The following is a 21,660-nucleotide window of genomic DNA, read 5'->3' as shown; positions in this document are numbered from 1 at the left end:
CTAGTCAGCAGCCATAAACCTCACATGAAATTAAAAAGTCACAAGACTCTTGTTCTGGGTTCGATTGGCTTGCTTTGCTAAATAGAAAGCCATTTGGAGCTACTTTGTTTGTAAGTTTAACATCAAAAACTGCTGGACGTGTTTAATAAAAAGGTTTGCTGATTGTCTGAAGGTGCTTTAGGTGGCTGTTGACTTCGAGAGAGGGAAGAGGAAAACGAACGCATTCCATTTTGGTGAAATAAAGCTGTTTTCCTTACCACTAAAAGTGTTTACAGATGTGCTGTCAAATTTTACATCTGAAATTGCAGCTCCGGACCAAAGCTGTTAAATATTTTACATTACTAAACACCATCAAACACTACTGATAAACTCCAGTTCTTTCCAAGAAATTGCTTTTTTCCTTATTGCTCGCAAGTTGACCTGTATGGCGTAGAGGTTACGTTTCTTTTTATGCTTTTGTCTCATGCACACTGGAGACTTAAGGGGGTAGAAAATAATTATAGCATGTGTCCTCTGGCCCTAAGAGCTGTGCGTGGATTCCAGATGTCTGCTCTATTCAGCTGTGTGTCTCATTGTCTGGTTTAGCCCGGCTCATCTTCACCAGTGGAGGATGATGGGCAATGAGGAAAGAAAAAAAAATCTGTGACTTTGCAGTAGGCTTGTCACTTTTTGTGTGTGTGGGTGTGTTCATGTGTGCAAAGAGTGGCCTATGCAACCGATTACTTGGTGCATGAGTGACCTGGGTGTATACTGCCCATTTACCTCTGTGTATGTCATTCCACCTTATCCTCTGTTGAAATGTTCATAGAATTAGTGGCTAAGGAAAAATATACACACATTTCTTGTTGTATTTACCTTTTAATCTACGTTTCCTAAATGATCAGCTAAAATAGTCAGATTTGTCTGTCCCAACTTTGGGGTTCAGACTTGGCAGAAATGTTTGGATTAAAACTAAGCCTGGTGCAGTTACGCTGTTGATCTAGATCCGCAAAACACTGATGGACCACAGAAGATTGGTCTCTGGTTATTTCTGAACTGTTGCAAGATTCATGTGAAAAATGGGTGCAAAGCTGACCAAAGAAGTCTAAACAGACAACACACACTACACTGTGGTGTTTCGCTGAATTTCTACTGCTTTGGTACTTAGCCTGAATAGTAAAATGAAGCAGCGTTCCCCTTAGAGCCAATATAAAGCTCTCGATATACGCACCACTCAGAATGCCTGCTCTGGTCTGGGCTCTGAAGCTATGCAGGGTTGGGCCTGATAAAGACTTGGATGGGAGACTGCCTGGAAATTCTGTATGCTTTAAGCTCATTGTCACAGTCACACAGATACAGTGTTCTGGTGTTTGGGTTCAAGCCCTGTCTCTGGTCACTGTGAGGAGATGGTTCTCCATGTGTCTGTGTGGGTGTCCTCCAGGTTCCCTGGTGTCCTCCCATAGCAAAATAGTCCCTAAATGTGAGGATGTGAATGAATATGAGAGGGAGTGGTGCCCGTTGATGGATGGCCCCTTGTCCAGGGTGTGTTCCTTCATTGCGCCTAGTGATTCTGGGTAGGAGCTGGACCCACCACGACCCTTAACTTGATAAGGGTGTTTACAGAGAATAAACGAATAAATGTTATGTTATGTAAATTATAAAACAGTACAGCGATCCCTCGTTCCAAGACCACCCGCGAAAAACGAATTTCCGCGAAGTAGAGGAAAGTTATTTTTTTATGTATTTAACGAGTATTTAAAACACTCCCTGTTACTGTTAACAACCGACGCTTTGCATTAAACAGTCATTCTATAATGTTTTTCAGCTGGAACTACATGTGATATCCTACCAGTTTCTTTAATAGAGTCATTCCTAAGCTGTGATTTAGCGTAAGTACATTTCACTCGGATGTGGACATGAACAATACATGTACTGTACGTAAGAAATACTTGTAAATGATATATTTTGTCACCTACAGGCCTAGTCTAATACATTCATTCATTCATTATCTGTAACCCTTATCCAGTTCAGGGTCGCGGTGGGTCCAGAGCCTACCTGGAATCATTGGGCGCAAGGCCGGAATACACCCTGGAGGGGGCGCCAGTCCTTCACAGGGCAACACAGACACACACACACACATTCACTCACACACTCACACCTACGGACACTTTTGAGTCGCCAATCCACCTACCAACGTGTGTTTTTGGACTGTGGGAGGAAACCGGAGCACCCGGAGGAAACCCACACAGACACAGAGAGAACATACCACACTCTTCACAGACGGAAACCCACACAGACACAGGGAGAACACACCGAACTCCTCACAGACAGTCACCTGGAGGAAACCCACACAGACACAGGGAGAACACACCACACTCCTCACAGACAGTCACCTGGAGGAAACCCACACAGACACAGGGAGAACACACCACACTCCTCACAGACAGTCACCTGAAGCGGGAATAGAACCCACTACCTCCAGACCCCTGGAGCTGTGTGACTGCGACACTACCTACTGCGCCACCGTGCCGCCCTAGTCTAATACATGTAAATAATTAAAAAAAAATTTTTTAATTTACACACCATAAGAAAATTATATTTTTAGGCACCTAGTCTGCGATATAGCAGCCATAAGCCCCCTTGAAAAAAACCACAAAAGATGAACCGCGAAGTAGTAAGGGATTACTGTAATACACTTTGTGCTACACAGTATTACTCCACTTCATTGTTGGAAAAAGTCAGCACATGTGATTTTTCAAGGCTCATCGCACTAAGATATCAGACTGATTAAACAAGATAAAGCCCATGAGCTCAGTGCTCAGCCAGACCAGAAAACAGTTTCATTAAAAGCAACAGTATTTTTATTTTTATTTATGTATTTATTTATTATTTGCTGTGCATCCACACTAAAGCGTGCCTGATGTTGTGATTGGAGATTCTCAGATTAGTGAGTGCTACGACAAATCCCCTTATTGGGTTAGAATATAAAACAAAATCGAATCCAGTGTTTTCTGATTTGGGCATCGTACACAAAAATTATTTGTGGTTTTATTTTACAGATTATGGGTTGATGTTTTTTGATCATTATGTTGTGTATTTGTTGACCTAGCATTTTGAATAGTGTGGTGTCACAAACTAATGGTATACATCACTAACATTAATTTTTTACTCTTTCAGATATGTTGTAATGTATAAATGCCAGTGAAGCTTATTCTCTCTCTCTCTCTCTCTCTCTCTCTCTCTCTCTAACATTAATTTAGATAGATGTAGTTTAGAAGTAACTAAAAAGACAGAATCCAGATAATCAAAGGTTTCCCTCACTGCAATTAAGACCGAAGGACTTTCTGCATCTCCATGTTTCAAATTTCACTAATAGACACGCACTTTTTACCTCTGTGGTCTGTGAGGCTGACGATCAGATTGTAGGAGGTTTTGTTGTTTTAATATTGTGCACACATGTTTGTTATAGTGCTGCAAGATCTCCAACTACACATTTCTCAATTATATCAGAATGGAAAGAAACAGTTGAATGCAATCATTATATTCAACCTTGTTTGCTCAGCTTTAAAGTAAAAGAACCGTGCAAAATTGCTTACTAAATGAATGGTGTGCACTGATAGGCATCGTCTTTAAACTGTTGGCTGTTTCTTTTTTTGTGTGATGATAATTTCAATGACTAATTGACTCATTGTTATGCTCGTTTAACCCAGCTTTAACAGTGAGGATACAGCTTTGTCAACCTGCTGGTAATGCAATATGAGTTAAGCAACAATTATTAAACCCTGACCTAATGTATTTTGTTTTCTTTCCCCTTACACTATTTAGTTCCAGTGTGCAGACCTCACCAGTTGAAATATATGCTTAGTGCGATAAAAAGTTGGGTTCCTTGGCCATTGTCAGTGGTGCTAGTCAGCAGTTAAACGTGAGCTAACCAGGTTCAGGCTGAAATTTGTGGCCGCAGCAACTATTTCATATAGACCAGACACATTTGGCGCTGCGGTTTGATTCTCTTTAGTAGGAATAGTTGAATCCAGCTGAGCTATGGGGCAGCCGTGGCCTAATGGTTAGAAAAGTGGGCTTGTGGGGGGATTCTCTGAGGTCATTGGTTTGATCCCCACAAGCGGCAGGAAAATTGTGGACCTGGGAGTGAAAGAACAGCACTGTCCTCCTCCCTCAACACCAGTGCCTGAGGTGACCCTGAAAAAGGAAAACAACCCCCAGCTGCTCCCTGGGCTCTGGGAATGGCTTTCCAGTTTTGTGTGTACTCACTGTACATAAGGTGTGTGTTTGAAATGTTCAAAACTAATGTTCAACTATCAAGGAAGGATGACTTTCAAATTCTGAGTTAGTATTATCATAAGGTTTTGGTTTTGTTTAAATATAAATACCTTTTTTTGGGGGGGTTGGGATTTGTTGGACAGGTGCCAAATAAAATTTGTACCATTTTAACTTTCACTCGTGTCTGACATGTCTGTCATTTTCTCAGACTGCACTTTTCTGTGCCAGTAAATATTTCAGATATGGACAACAATGTTATGACTACACATTTTTTCCGTATTGATTGATATTGATAATCACAATTTAAAACTTTGCAATGTTGTCACAATTTTAAAACAAAATCCTTCTAGAAATTGTATCGTGGATACACCAAATATTTGAATACGTTTTCATTATTTAAAATGTTATAATATTTATCAGAAAAGATATAAGTTACTCAAATCCATAAGAAAATATTTCACCTCTTCATGAGACACTGAAAACCTGTACCATTTCTTGAATGGTTTGCTAGCATGAATACATTTTTTTAATTATATTATTTTGCCTGTAGCATGAATCTCTGCGTAATATTAGGTGTAATTGTATTTTATTTGGTAGTTTGCTAACTCAACTTCCTCATTTCACCATTTTCAATATGAGTGAATATATCTATATTATATAATTCATTCATTCATTATCTGTAACCCTTATCCAGTTCAGGGTCACGGTGGGTCCAGAGACTACCTGGAATCATTGGGCGCAAGGCGGGAATACACCCTGGAGGGGGCGCCAGTCCTTCACAGGGTAACACACACACATTCACTCACACACTCACACCTACGGACACTTTTGAGTCGCGAATCCACCTACCAACTTACACCGAAAATCGGTTTACGACGTGACGTAGGAACGGATCAACGTCGTAAGTCAAGGACCCCCTGTATATGCATGTGTGTGTGTGTGTGTTCTTGTCACTCATAGCACTGTTGTTTAAGAGCCAAGGTGGGAGCATGCTTGGGAAATGTTCATAAACTCAATCCTTGTGTGTTCGGATTTATGGAATTGAAACTCACAACCTTCCAGTCCCAAACCGGCTTCTCCAACGTTTAGGCTCAAAGTTGAGCCAAAGTTGAGTCCTCAAAGTTGCCCCCTTTACACTCAACGATTTGATATGAATCAACAGTGACATATTATCTACATATCTTTTTCGTTTCATCTTGATTTCAATGATTCCCTCACACTTTCCAGTGGGTAACTATGAAACATTACTTAAAAATGCACTGCACCTCTTATTTAAATATATGCAAGCTGTTTGTCTTTGAGCCAGACTTTTTGACATCCCTCAAATAAAAAGAAACATGTTCTAAGACTTTAATCTGTTGGGTATTGACTGACCATAAATCTATGTTTAGTGCCTATATAAAACCAGTAAGGAAAAAAAAAACATTAAAATGCTTTTGTAATTATACTTCAGAAAAGTATGGCTCCTCCTCAAAGGGTTTGCTTCACTTGGAAATGACCAAAGCCCCATGGACACAAAACCCATGCTTTCACATGTGGCCTGTGTGATAGAAGAACATCCGCAGGAAAGTTGTGTAGAATCAGTGAAATGCATTCAACTTGCAGAAAAACTTTGCAGTGTCACGAGCTTATGCTGAGCCAAAGGGAGCTTGTGCACTTTTGCCTCAATTCATGAACTGCTTGACACAGATAAATCACAGAGTAAACTCTGCAGACCAGTCTCTGCAACATTCTTGAACTTGTCTCCGACGTACTCTCTGTAGTAACATTGGTCTCCAGGATACAGCAGCATTGATTTTGCTCTGGTGATTTTGTTGTGCATAAACATTTGCACCAACTTCCGTGCAACCATTTTGTTTGTTTGATTCAGCATTGCTGACAGTATGAGATAATTACTGTGAACCACTTTTGTTTTGAGCCATGACGCAGTGGGATGCCGTTGGCTCTCTAGTGACCACACCTCTTACGGGATGTTAAAGTGATAGTTTGGAGGAGAATCAATTTTACTCCGTTATCTTCGTAATGTTGTAAGTCGGCCAGTATATGTGTGGTGCCTGAAGTCTGCTTTTCTGGTGGTCTGTGGTTTTTAAAGCTATAGTAAATCATACAGTTCCAAACACCTTATAAGACTGTTTGAACTCCAGTGCGAAACTAAAGAGGCAAAGTTCAGACACTACACATCTTGGCTCACATGGCCACTCTTGGGTTAAGAGACCTTTTTGTTTAAAATTGATTTAATCACTTAAACAGCATGCTGGACTTTGGAGTTTGGCAAAATGTTGGTGTGGTTGCTGGGATCCAGACATTGAGTGATGGTGGAGGATGGAGCAACTCTGCAGGGCTAATCTGCATAGACGTGTGGTGTTTGGGGAGAACAGAACAGTGCTGACGCAGGTGGGGAGCACATGTTGGACACTGGGCTGAAACCAAGACACTACTGCCTGCTGGACACACAGTGTACAACCAACTGAAACAGACAGATACTCTAGGGAATGCCAGTAATGTTGCTGGGCTACACAAAGGCATAGCAACTGGAAAGAATAGTTTAGTGAAATTAAAACTTCCTGCAACTTGAATATAAACCTCCAACCCATAGGTCATCCAAGTCTCTTCTTTTATTATCTGCTTTTTAGAGCCTTGTCTTTAGTCTTTTTGAGTCTTTTTCCCCCCAACAAAACAAGACTCTGGATCACAAATTTAGAATAAGTTTTAATTGACTGAATGAAAAAAAGAATAACTCAGGTGCACACCATTTTTTTCGTCACTGTGTCCTGTGTCACATTAAATGACACTGGACCCTGATGCTGTTATGTTTGTCTGATCATATTTAGTCTGTTCAAATGATGAAATATCATCTTCATCATCATCTTTTCCACTTAATCTATTTCAGGGTCGCGGTGAAGATCTGTGTACATCTCAATGTAACAAATATCTCAATGTAATTTTCCCCAGTATTGTGCAGCCTTAATAGAGTCTCAGATTTCTTTAGAGAAGTGCAGATATTAATCAGGTTTCACCACATCTACACTACAAATATAGCTCTTTTATTTACAATCCTGAGCCACCAGTGAACCTACATATGTCTTTACCTCTTTTGGGCGTTGAGAAAACCAGACAAGACATTTGTAAAGAAATTCACTTTTAATGCCTCCAAAATGGGCAGCAGGTGGTTTCGCAGTCACACAGCTCCAGGGGCCTAGAGGTTGTGGGTTCGATTCCCGCTCCGGGTGACTGTCTGTGAGGAGTGTGGTGTGTTCTCCCTGTGTCTGCGTGGGTTTCCTCCGGGTGCTCCGGTTTCCTCCCAAAGTCCAAAAACACACTTTAGTAGGTGGATTGGCGACTCAAAAAGTGTCCGTAGGTGTGAGTGAATGTGTGTGTGTCTGTGTTGCCCTGTGAAGGACTGGCGCCCCCTCCAGGTTGTATTCCCGCCTTGCGCCCAATGATTCCAGGTAGGCTCTGGACCCACCGCGACCCTGAATTGCATAAGCGCTTACAGATAATGAGATAATGCCTCCAAAATCCCGTTTCAGGCCAGTTCTGTCACAGGGATATGATTGCAGATGTCACTGTTATAATTCTGCCCCACTGCTTTTGGAGTTTTGTTGCCAGATTTTTGCCAGTTTTACACAGCCATTCAACCTACCAACATGAGTTTTTAGATTGTGGGAGTACACCAGAGCACTTAGAGCAAAGCCAGACATGGGCAGAGCACACCAGACACCTCACACTGACCTGAGGCTAGGATTGAAACCTGGATTCTGAAACCTAGGCACTGCATGACAGAGACACAATAGTTTGGCCAACGTACTGCCCTTCAAGTGGTTCTGCTTGTTATAAAATCAAACTACAGAAGTAGCAGTAGTGGAAGCTCCTCTGGGGTTTCACATTTCACTGCAGGGTTGCTAGAGAAGGTTTTAAGAACGACCTGAAGAGGCTCCTGAATCTGTCAGGTATAATAAACTCAGCTAATTAATGCAAAGTTTAAATGTAGTGAAACTGAGCAATGGGATTTGTGTTGTTTTTGTTTCCAGCTGTTGGGGAATTTCAAAACTTGGCTTAAACGTTGTTGTCCTTGAACCATCTCTTTTGCTTGGAATTGTGCTTCCCGACTCTTCACATACGGCTTTAGGTATTCTGGAATCACAGTCATGTAAACACCATCAGCACATAACGTTCTCCTTTAGGACTGGAAATGAAAATCACAAATTGCTGCTTCTGAAACATTCCCTCACAATTAAAACTCAATTTATTTTAGAGGTCGGCTCTGTCAAGAGCACAGGAGAAATACCCCAGACATTCCAGTTTCGGTAAAAGTGTGACAGAAAGCTGCACTGTAACAACACCAAACATAGGCCTGATTTTAATCCCAGTGAGAGAGACTGTTAATTACTTCAAGATCACAGCACAACAAAACCATTTATTTACTTCTTTCTTCCTCATATTCCTGAAAGATAGAAAGTATTAGAATTTAGTTAGAAGGTTTTTAAATAATAAATGAAATATTATTAGATAAATGCTAGCAAAATACACCTCTCATCTGTAATACTCAGAATGAGCTGTGGGGACCAAAAATTGTTTTTGCTACCTGGATAATGTAAGAACAAATTCATTTTTCATTCTAGTGTGTTTGTTTGTTTGGGCCTTCACTCGTGTTTGTCTCCATTATTTATTTATGTATTTATTTATAATAGATCTGTATAAAATGATGCCTGAAAGGTTGTTGGCTTCCAGTGAAACTTTATTATTGCTAACACAACATTGGCTTCGTATTAGACATTCTGTTATAAACATTTACTATATTATTGGTAGTACAAGGACAGCATTGATGAACAGCAGGCTAATCCCTGACTCTTAGGGTGGACTTGGAGAGCAGGTGGAAAAGAAATGAGGATGAGTCCTCTTCTACTTCCCAAATGCACTGATTCACCCTCTCCACTACAGGGCTACATGTTGTGTAAAAGGGGGATACTATATTGGAATTGGTCCTGTGTAGAATTACATGTAGGAAAATACAAACATCTGTTCCAAAAAAAAAAAAAAAAAATTTATTTAAAAATATTTTAAAATATTTAAAAAATAATTAAAAATGTGTTAATTAATTTATTGTCTGTAAGCGGTCATCCAGTTCAGGGTCGCGGTGGGTCCGGAGCATACCCGGAGTCACTGGGCACAAGGCAGGAACACATTTGGATGGGGTAGTCAGTCCTTTACAGGATGACATTCATTCACACATTCACTCACACCTACAAACACTTTTGAGTTGCCAGTCCACCTATAAATGTGTGTTTTGCACCATGGGAGGAAACCGGAACATCCGGAGGAAACCCCTGCCGACACGGGGAGAACAGGGTTCCTCACAGTCACCCGAAGCGGGGCTTGAATCCAGGACTCTGGAGCTGTGTGACAGTGACACTAACTGCTGCCCCACAGTGCCACCTGCATTCAAGATGTCAGCATCAACTGTTTTTCAGAAGCAGTATATTAAGAATATACTCTCATTTTGTTTATTTGCACAGCTTTGTTTTCTATTTGTACTTTGTTGTCTTAACCTTTATGTTAGTGGGGATTGAACTGGGTTTTAACATATACTGAGAAGAAGTGCGGCACGGTGGCGCAGCAGTTAGTGTCGCAGTCACACAGCTCCAGGGACCTGGAGGTTGTGGGTTCGATTCCCGCTCCAGGTGACTATCTGTGAGGAGTTTAGTGTGTTCTCCCCATGTCCGCGAGGGTTTCCTCCGGGTAACTGTCTGTGAGGAGTGTGGTGTGTTTTCCCTGTGTCCGCGTGGGTTTCCTCCGGGTGACTGTCTGTGAGGAGTGTGGTGTGTTTTCCCTGTGTCCGCGTGGGTTTCCTCCAGGTGCTCCGGTTTCCTCCCACAGTCCAAAAACACACGTTGGTAGGTGGATTGGCGACTCAAAAGTGTTCGTAGGTGTGAGTGAGTGTGTGTGTGTCTGTGTTGCCCTGTGAAGGACTGGCGCCCCCTCCAGGGTGTGTTCCCGCCTTGCGCCCAATGATTCCAGGTAGGCTCTGGACCCACCGCGAACCTGAATTGGATAAGCGGTTACAGATAATGAATGAATGAATATACTGAGAAGAACAAACAAATTTCCAGCAAAGGGTCTTTGGACATTGTTGTAATTAGTGATTAATTAGCAGGTAAATATATCAAAAGCAGGACTACATCTCCAAAAGATACCTGGTCAGCAATCAGTTCTGTTAAAGTTAAAACATGACTAAATTTTTACATATTCCTTCAGTTGCTCATGCTTCATCCATGTCTTGGCCTAGAATATTTCTTCACTACTCGGCATCTGATGATGTTCTACTCGGACGACTGTTTCAAAGTCCACACCAAGATTCAGCTGTAGAAACAGGATTTATGAGATTTTTACACATTTTTTCATTAGTTGGGAAATATTTGCTAAGTGCTGATGACTAATCAAACTCATTTTTTAAACCTTAGTTAATAAGGTAGCAAACAAACAAACAAACAAACAAATGGGTTTGCTAAAGGAATGCGTGAAACTAGGTGAGTAATCTGTTCTCAATACCACTGCTGGCACTCACACAGAGAACTCAGGTTTATAGCCTGTTGTAAAAGGAAGTGCATTCCCTATTAAAACAGATTCATTAAGAAGGGAAACTGCTAAAAGCTGAGGGATTAATGGAAAATGAATAGCTGCTGGATACATGCATCAATTCCTATACTATAATCAAAGCATAAAAAGGCATATAAAGTCTTATTCTCCTCCCAGTGAAGGTGGATGGACAGCCGGGTTTTGGAGAATGGTCAAGTTTTAAACAACTGTTTAAAGCATTTTAGGCAGCTGGATTTGGAAGCCACATGATATTCATGTAAAGTAGGGTTTTTGAAATGGAATTTCTGTGGATCTACAAAGTCTGGACTGTTCTGTTATTTCTTGCTTTGAATAACATTTAAATCTTGTACGGATTACAGATCTGTGTGTCACCAAGGAAAGAAGCAATGAAAAACTGACACTGTTAAAGTAACTTGTCACTTTAAGAGGTTGTTGCTACCAGTTTAACTCTAGGGGATGCTTATCTTTCAAATATAGAGCGCCTCAAACCAGCAGTTAATGACTCAGGCCGTTGTTGAGCTAGTCATTGGAGATGCAGGCTGAATGTGGACTATAAACTGTGGTAGGCAGTCACCTCCTGAGTATTACATCACCAGCACGATGGTGAAGTGCTGAAGATGCTGGCAGCTGACCTGTGGAAAAAAAGAAATGGAGAAATGCATCTATTTACAGGCAGCGTAATGCATGTTTAAGATTCCTCTGTTGTTCCTGTTGAGATTATATAAACAAACGCATAAAGTGTAATGGTTCCCTGATGGGTTGAGATAGCTTCACTGGGATGTGAGCTCACTGATATTAGATCTTTCCATTACCCAAAGCACCCTAACCGTGAATATGTAGCACCCAGCTTGGAGCCCATGCCAGGTGTCATGTTAAAACCTATTCTACAATGCTCACGGTCACCGTTTAAAATTTTTCGTTTTACATTTGTTATAATGAGCATCAATAGAAAGACTGCTGACCAGACATTGTTTCTGGAAGTGCCTTCAACCGGCTACGTTCACATAAACACCTTCCTTGTACGTCTATGTACTAGCCACCTTCTGCCAATTTTTAATTTTTATGTTTCAAACTACAGCTTTGTTACTGCTCTATTAACCACTCCCCTCCGTACGTTACTAATCGGGGTATTGAATCATTGTCAGCTCGGCAGTGACACTGATAGTGTGTGTAGAACTCTTAAGACTCCAAGTGGTGTCATAGCTAGACTGAGAGTAAAGTTTCCAGACGAGAGACTCAGTACCCGATCAGTGACTAAAGACTTTAGGATGAGTTACACAAATTGCATCAGCATTTTGTAATCTCTTACAGTACATTACATGGGAATTTGCAAACTAACGTTTTGCTGAATTTTACATTTCAGCAGGGAATAGCGATAATAAAATAATTTGTGACAGCTTGTGGGATAGCGTGGAAAGAAAGCTGAGTCAATGCTAACAGCCATGCAGCAGTGACCAATGAGGAAACGTAACTTGCAGTTGTCTGTGGTCAACCAAGATATACCTAAATGTTCTCTGTTTTTTGTGGACTGCAGATCAGTCTTACTACACAGCGATAGTTGTAGATTTTAGTTTAGAACCAAGGTTGTGGGAGCTGTGTAACTGAATAAGAGAATTCATTAGAAATGGATGATTTCAGTGTTGACAGGAAGTAAACGTTTAGATTAGATTAGGTTAGATTAGATTCAATTTATTGTCACATACAAAGTTATACAAGTACAACATTGCAGCGAAAAGATTGTTTCGTCTGTCCACTCGCCCAACAGGGGTTAGGTCTGCGCAACAGACGCGATGGCAGCAGATGCACCGCGCCATCTTAGCACCGCGCCATTTTAAGAGTTTCTGATAAAGCAAGCAGATTTTTGCTGGTGTACTCAGCCTGGTCTCAGGGAGCATTGCGTTGAGCAGCCTGTATACCTTAAAGGTTGGGTGATATTGCAAAACCTTTTTATCATTGTAGAGCTAAATTTGCTCCAGGTGCTTGTATAACTTTGTGCTTTCTTCATTCAGTAATATGCAGTTAATTTGTTATAATAAACTTTCTCTATTGTCTAGTGTTGCTCTGTTCAGACCGTAGTGACTCAGGATAAACACATTAAATGGATGAACCTGATGATACATGTTGCTGGATTATGCAGTAAGGTAATGTGAGAGATTGTTTATGAGAACAGCACTGAAACCTGACGGAGGTGAACACACCTAATTCACTGCAGGCTAAAAGCTTTGAGTCATTCTTTACTCTAGAAAAATAATTCATTCAGCCATTAGCACAGAATTATCACATCAGTGTTGGCATTTAGCATAGAATTATTGTAATTTTCCCTCTTTATGTGTGAGAAATGTGTCAGGGTTTTTTATTGTTAAATATATTGATTGATTTTGTTTTTCCTTTTGTTCTTCTGTTTAAAGAAATGTTCTTTTTAAAATGAATCATTTCCAAGTCAGAGAAAGTGTCTGGCTTGTTTAATTATGGACTGGGTGTAGTTTTTTCCATATGCATTAATCTGGCAACTGCCAACACTCCACTCAACAGTTCTCTAAATTCACTCTCCTCTAAATGAAAGCAGTTAAAACCCTCAGGCTTATTATTCAGTTTTTTATCCTAAGACGTAATGTGATTTTTCTTTGTTTTTTATAGTTATGAGAGGGAGGAAATTCTTTAGGTTATCAGGTTATATGAGTTGAAGGCATAAATGTGTTCAGCTTAAACTTCAGCTCTAAGGTTGTGTAATTTTAAGACATTTCTATGATACACAGTGTATTGAAATATTTAGTTTTAAATGTTTGCATAAAGAATGGACCAAGTGCATCTGCTAAATGAAACATTAAAAAGTAATCACCCAATGATTAAGCCAATGTTTATGAACATACATATCCTAGAAACCAAATTATTAATAAATTAAACATAATAACACCATAATAAACATATTATCTTTGCGCTGTAATTTTGGTAGAAACTATACATTGGTTGTTGACATGCTCTTTATATCTCGTCAAATACATCGTTTCTTCAGTCTTCACGTAGCGCGGAAGATTCCAATGATTTTATTCAGAAACCGTAATGATAACACTGTCATATTTTCGAGCTTACCTTCGTGTCTTGTATGGTGTCTCATGCCAATGCTTTCAGTTAGCACTTGTCCAGAGCCTGCAGTTTTAGATTCTACAAATGATGACAGCTGATGTCTGCACTCCAATATCAGATGCACCCAGAGGAGTGTCTTTGCGAGAGTCAGAGTTAAGTCTGTTTATGTCCTTATTTACATAGAAACACATGATGCAAGTCCAAAACTTGTGGGCATGTGTGTAGAATGGCAAACGATTCAGGGGATCTTATGAACAGACAAGACTTGTTTTAAATACATACGGCCGCTGTCCAAATTAAAACATGTCGCTCCAAAACCATACCTTTACAGGAGAATGAGAGAACCTTCTTAAATTTCAGTGTCATTGTATAAATATTTTATTTCAAGTAATTCTGGAGCAATTCTATTGGTCCATTTCACATGAAAGTTTCACAGAGTGCGAAGGAAAGCTGCCATGATCCATTGTAACAATCTATCAAAATCTATCTAAAAATTCATTCATTCATTAATTATCTGTAACCCTTATCCAGTTCAGGGTCGCGGTGGGTCCAGAGCCTACCTGGAATCATTGGGCGCAAGGCGGGAATACACCCTGGAGGGGGCGCCAGTCCTTCACAGGACAAAACACTCACACATTCACTCACACACTCACACCTACGGACACTTTTGAGTCGCCAATCCACCTACCAACTTGTGTTTTTGGACTGTGGGAGGAAACCGGAGCACCCGGAGGAAACCCACGCCTAAAAAGAAATAATAAATAAATAAACAATGACTATGGATTAATGTTTCCTTAATTCGGACATTTGATATTTTTAATATAGATGACTTTGCTAATGTAACATAGGATGCACTAGTTGCACAAAAGCAAACATTTATCTCTAGTGCCACGCGATGTGGAAACTTGGCTTGATAGTGTACCCTCTGTCTGGTCTTCAAATTAATTTGTCTATCAGTGAGACTGAGCTGGATAAACAGGAGTTATTGACATGAATGGTTATAACATTTACTTAAAATTTTGAGACCTGACAGTGGAACGAGGCATCCCTCCAATCTGTCACACAAAGAGATCAATTTCCAGCATTAATTTTAAGGAACAATCCATGCCAGAGAATGCACCTTATAAATTTTTTGATCGGTTGGGACAACTGAGACTGTGTGTCTGGGAGAATGTTGAAGAGGGGATCCTCGCAGACACTTTCTGTTTCTCTAAAGTTCAAAAGCTTCTGAGTTGTGCTCTTACGTAAGTGTTTTGGGACAAGGGTTGGCTAAAGTTCCTCTTTGATTCTGATATACTTCATGCTTCTCTTTGGTTTGCAGATTCAATACAAATATACACTTCACTCCAAGAGTGAGCCACATTGAAGTGAGTCAGTGCTCCAATATGGTAAGACGTGAGTGTATTTTCATTTCTTCCATCAAAGCATCACAGAATCAAAGGCAAACGTGAGAGATTATTTGGGTTATGCAGCTAATGTGTGCCAGGTTTATTAGTGTGTCTGGAATTTCCATTTTAGTGACCCTTGTGTCCGGCCAGTTTTCTTCCAAAATCCTGAACGTCTGCTGACATGCCAAAGTGCTGGCCACACATTCGCAATCAGGACACCCCAGGAAACAGCACTAGATTAATAAGCGAACAAGTAAAGCGGCTATATTGCCTTTCAACTCAGCGTCACTGCTAATTTACCTCTGCAGCGGCTGATCTGTTTACCGTAGATGAAAGAGAATTAGAGTAATACATCCCATGTGGAAGTGATGCGAAGAGTACTGGAGACTAGTGTGTTTGTCTGTGTGTGTGTGTGTGGTTTGTGTGTACCATTTGTTCGTTCTCAAGACAAAATCAGAAATCTACAGAGAAACAGCTGTGTTTCAGTCAAAATTATCCTGCCATTGCAAAGTACTTTTGACCAAAGGTCCATATATTCCTTTTTTTTAAATATGATGTAGTTCTCTGCTCTCTTTGAAAGGCAGCAGTGAAGAATACAAAATATCCCCAATTTGTTTGCTGTTGACCCCTGTTGTCATTGGTCATCTTAGTGGAGGAGTATTGGTAAGAGGTGAAGGAACTGTACACCAACGGTGACTTCAGTGAAAGAACGTACGTACTGAACTTTGACCTTTTACACGGACAAAAATCAACCAGTCATGGGCGTGTTACAGCAAAGCATGTTTCTACACATCCATGTATGACACAAACTTTAATTGTTATTTTGGCACCAAGGCAATAGTGATATTATTATGTTGCTGTTTTCATTGTATTTTTCCCTCAAGGGATATCTGCTTTTGAAATGAACACAAAGTTTAAAATCAGGTAAATATTGACAATTCAGTGACAAATGTTCAGTTATTCTTCCTTGTTTACTCTGGTTGGTTAGCTGTCTTTCTGGAAATTGTGATGTTTAATGTTATTTGTAAAACATATTGTTTATTCACAGTGTTCTAGCTTCAGATTTACTAGTTTAGCACTTGATTGGCTGAGAGTTGCAGGGTTTAATATCTTTTATTCATTTAAATTCATGCCAAACCAGTTAAAATGACACATTTTGAAATATTCAACTACTACATATTTGAAAATATATTGATCCACAGCCCAAGTACACCCATCTCCCATTTACATCATCTGTGACCAAAAGAGATGTAGATTTTGTTTGGACAGAATACAAAAGCTTTTGAGTGTGATGACTAGTAGCTCATTAATGTGATGAGAGGAGTCGCTCATCTGCTGCGTGTCATTTTTGTCTCTGAGGTACCAGGATGGAAAAGAGCTTTGAAAACTGCTCTGTACTGACAACAGTTCCCACCTGTAACATAGATCAACTTTTGGAGAAATACAAACAGTACGTTGCTTGGTAATGTGTGTACAAACGTAAGCAGAAACAACCACAAATTACTCCTGCCTTGTGCATCTGTTCAAACAGTGTTTAAATCAACCCGCTGTGAAAGTATTTTTTAAGGTTTCCTATCAGGATTACTTTAAAAATCATTATCTCAAATATAGACCTCATCCCTATCCCAGGAAGGTGGCAAACTTAAAACAAACAAAGTTACAAAAGGAGCTATGATTTGTTAATACTCTTGAAACATTAGGGCCTGTTTATACCTGTCATTGCCCTGTTTTTTGGTGATTGGATCATGTTTGGCATTCGCTTGTCTGCATGAAATGCCAGGTGTAAACCTCCAAGATGCATTATGTTCGGATCACTCTGGAGATCGTTGGCCAGACGTTTTTCACAGTTTAAATAAAATGTCTGTTTTTGTACACAGAGGAATGACAGGATTTCTGTATATAACCTAAAAACCAGACACACTTTTCCCCAAACGTGTTTACTAAAATTGTCTCTGGACCTTCATGGCTCCTAGGCAGCTTCGACCACTGCTGTCACTTCACTGTATGTTTTAAATGGTTTAAGAGCATGTAACACACTGGTAGCACCGTGAAAGCAACTGTGTCTGAAACAGAAGGCAGCACCCTCGATGCCTTGCTGCCCATGCTGTCACCGTACTCAGTGCGATAGAAAGCAGCGTTTAGACATGAAGGTACCTGTAACAACATCGTGTTTGATACACGCTTCCATACCAGCAACATGCTACGGCATTGCTAGGATACAGAGAGCTGACTGGCATCAGGTGTGACAAACAATATACTTTACTGTTTATAACTGAAATGTGAAGAAGGAAAACGATCCAAGCGTATGTTTATAGCCAGTTAGGGGAAGTGATGTATGTGTTGGTGTGCTTGTTACATGGGAAAGTAAATTTGGATCTCATCTGGTACAGAATCCAAGTATGCCGATCAACCATAACATGGAAGAACATGGTGAAAGGTGGCAAACAAAGTATACAGAATGGGCAGTAAGTGTATAAACACGGTGGTAGTCATAATGTTATGGTTGATTGGTGTATATTCATATGCTTACCTGCTACAACATTCATGTTAAAGGTGCACTCTCTAAGATTTTACATAGTTAAATAAAACAATTCGTTTCAATGTAACGGTGTCCTGAGAAGAGTCACACTCTGCTTTGTTTTGCTGTTCTCAGCGCCACGTGTTCACCCTCAGGATGACCTACAGTCCCATCCTCTGGAGACTTGACAATGACACACACTCCTTGTCTAAAGCAAGATGGAGGATTTTGCTACCAAACATCTAGGTCGATACATTCATCCTTGTATTCTTTTGTTAAAGAAACAAAACCACAATCCTCAGCCAAAACAGTCTCTAAGAAAGAGTGAGGCAAGGCAAGAATCAAGACTGGGCTGACTTTTCCGATACAGAGAAGTTCTGAAAGGCTCCAACAGGATTCTGAACTCAATTTTATTCCCCTAGAAGGGCCGTCCTGGGTCATTGAATCCTGATTCACTTACAATGGACTTCTTTAAACAACACATACAAAAATAATTGCGTTGGGCATTTATTTATCATTGTATAATGCCTTCTGCATTTAAACCATCTGTGTCAGTGAACACACACACACACAGGTGCACTACGGGCAGTGAGCACACACATTCATGCAGTAGCAGGCAGCCATCCCAGTGCCTGGGAAGCATATTTTGTGCAAGGTGCCTTACTGCCCCCAGAGAAGATCATTAGTAGCTGATCTGAATTAGGAAAGAACCCCAAACACTTACAAAACTCTCCTGTACTATCTCACACTGTAGAGAGGAAACCCTGTCCTTAGCCTTGCAGAGAACTCTTAAGAGGCCAAATTTTCCATTCCATCAGTGTACTTACAAGCTGTTAATGTAAGAGAACAGCCAAAAATATGTATCTAATCTGGTACAGATATATCTGTCTCTCAGAATGGAGACTATTCTTGCTGCAGAAGGATATTTAAGTACACTTAATTTTTTTTAAAACTGCTGGCATCTGAGCAAGAAAATGTGTGTCCTCAAAACCTGTGTTTCGTCTGCCATTTGTTGTGCTGTTTTCATTCAGTTTCTCTCTATCAAATTATTTTGACATGAACATGAGACCTGCATTCGATCTCTCATCGACGGATGCAAGGGCAGGTATTTCTGATTATTCCTTTCCTTCTTTCTTCCACCTTGTCTGCGATTAATTCTGATAAGGTCTATCCCCACCATCTCATGTTCCTTTTAGGAGAAACGGCCAGATTTACATGTTGCTGCACTAATCTAAAATGCTGTAGTTTTGAGATAACTGTGGTGAACTTTTTTGCAGCGTTGTAGTTTGGTTTGCCCGTTTCTTCTTGGCAAACCCTTCTTCATTTTCCCAAGGTTACCTGGGTCCTACTAGTGGACAATATTTAAAAATGTATAATTACTTTACCATTAGTTTGATGTATGTTAGGGTTGTTGTCTTGTTGAAATATATATATACAGGAAGTCCTCGGGTTACGTCAGTCCTGAGTTACGATGTTTCGTGGTTACGACACATCTCCCATTTACGGTATAAAGCCTTGTTTCTAAGTGGTTTTGCGTCGTAAACGTCATAACGTGAACTTCGTGTGTGGTGTGCGCGGCGGAAGAATACACGGTTACGCGGCTCGGGACCGAGGAGGATAGGTGTTAGGATAGGATAAGTGCTTACAGTATGTTATTTACGTACAGTATGTACGTATGTTCCGACTTACACCGAAAATCGGTTTACGACGCGACGTAGGAACGGATCAACGTCGTAAATCGAGGACCCCCTGTGTGTGTGTGTGTGTAAATATATATATATATATATATATATATATATATATATATACACATTTATTATTTATTTATCTTTCTCCCATATTTTTTCTGTTTTACTTCTAATGAGTACATTGTTCTAAAGGAGATTTTTCTATCTTTTGCAAAGGCTTTGGACAAATGTATGGCTGAATACTAGACAATAATCACCAGTTATGCCTTAACCATTTGATTTCATTTGGATTTGGAGACAGATTTGTGTGTTTGATATTTGCTAAGCTATTCTTTTGATGCAAAATATTGTATCACTTTAGTTCAGAATTGATCCGAAATAAATCAGAATTGGTTCTGTTTTACACTTACTGGTCCTCTCATCCGTTACCATTAGTCATTAATGCTAGCAGATGTTAGCAGGCCATACATCTGCTGTCTTTAACTGCTTTCTTCCAATAGCCTGAGCACATGAATCTGTGACTCGTGTCAGACCTTGAAAATCATGGCTTAACTTATGTGCATAATGGTGCCATCCCTGCGCAGAGAGATCCACAGGGGACCTAAGAGCAGCCTGCTGCAGCAGGTAGGCCCAGCATAGCAGAGTATTTACTCAGTGACTCAGAGTCTGGGAGCGCCACTGAGTAGCTTTACTGAATGGAGGGGAGTGATCTAAGTTCTTGTTGAAGCAGAAAGGCCACACAGTGAAGTTTTCCCAGTTGGACTTAACTGTTGTGTACTTAGGGTTTTAGTCATTTAGAAAGTCTATTTTGCATACATCCCTTGGATTCAGCTTTAGCACCATACAAAAACACTGAGAACATGAGGCTTACAAATGATCTGAAATAAATATCGCAACCCAGAGCTACACTTTCAGACAAAGCTTCAAATAAAGCAGTTTCTGCTTGAACTAAAGGAAAAATAACCATGTAGAACACACCTATGTATGTGTGTGATATATGTTTAGTGTAAGCAGATTTTTCAGACGGTGGAGAGTAGGTTGAGGTGGAATTTTTGTAGCGTTTGGGTGCTCTTTGTGTTTTAGACAGCATGTGAGTTAAAAATAAAATCTGGACAAGCAATAAAACAAAAGAAAACAAAACAACCACAAAAAAACAGCTTTAGATGAGTGTTTAGAAAGGGACATGTTGTAGTGTTTGGGTGCTGTTTTTATTTTAGTGCGCCTCCTTAGCAAAACAATAGGCAATAACTGCTGGGATCTTCGCCATACCAAAAAAATATGCTTTTCGCAGTCAACATTAACTATTTTGGGCTTTCCTAACTGTCCGGAAGCATGTCACAGCCCTGATAAGAGTCAGTCTCCCACCCTTTCCATTTGTAAATCACAATTGCACCTGCACTAGAACAAGCTGTGATCGCTGAGTCATACAATCCATATTTTTAGGTTATTGTGGATTATAATTTGGACAGGTTCCAACTTTCCTTACAGTAACAGGAAACCCAGCTGAGCAGTAGAGGTGTGTTCAATTTGATAGTCCAGGGCCCAACTCCATTTTATATTACAGTTCTTCTTTTCCCTAGCTATTTGCACCACTCAAGACTATTAAATGGGCAGGACTTCTGCAGGGGCAGTTAGATGTCCTTTGCTTCTCTCAGAGGGGATACTTTGCAACGTTTGGAAGCAAATCCAAAGGAGCATGGAGTGTCCTTGTGTCTTTTACAGCTGCTGTAGTGCTTTTACATTTATCTTGGATGTCTGAGCTCCAGATGCTAATGTCATCTGTGACAAAGCAGAGGGCAAAATATTTATTCTTCTGAGGTTTCTTAAAAAGGACACAACTTATTTTGCCATTGGCGTGGCAACAACAAAAATGATCATGACTCTTCAGGGAAGAATTTAAAGAAAATAATGTGGCTTATTTGACATCGAACATGATCTGGTGCACAAGGCATCATATAATCTGATTTACTAACATGTAAATCAAACCTGCCCGGTGTGTAAAAACCTCTTTTGCTGGGTGCTAAGGAGGTTGTTAGCACTAAGTATGTTCCTACAAAGCTGCTCTCTTTATTGAAGTTGTATGACAGCTGTGGCACATACTACATCTTGATTGGCATTTTCCCACTTT

At 40.2% G+C, this 21,660-nt stretch overlaps 1 protein-coding gene across 4 annotated transcripts in view; it reads left to right on the top strand.

Annotated features, from left to right (window-relative positions):
• naa20 (N-alpha-acetyltransferase 20, NatB catalytic subunit) overlaps positions 1-21,660 on the top strand; it is a 169,142-nt gene that overhangs the window by 43,941 nt on the left and 103,541 nt on the right. The window contains exon 3 of one of the 4 annotated variants that reach the window (XM_066676314.1): positions 15,260-15,333. The exons of the other annotated variants lie outside the window; for them this stretch is intronic. The gene's annotated coding sequence lies outside the window, so the exon portion shown is untranslated. The remainder of the gene's footprint in view (positions 1-15,259; positions 15,334-21,660) is intronic. 4 annotated transcript variants of the gene reach the window in all.

The sequence above is a fragment of the Hoplias malabaricus genome, chromosome 7 (genome assembly GCF_029633855.1).
Source record: "Hoplias malabaricus isolate fHopMal1 chromosome 7, fHopMal1.hap1, whole genome shotgun sequence".
In the NCBI taxonomy this organism is placed as follows: Eukaryota; Metazoa; Chordata; class Actinopteri; order Characiformes; family Erythrinidae; genus Hoplias; species Hoplias malabaricus.
This window is presented reverse-complemented; position numbering and strand designations above follow the sequence as displayed.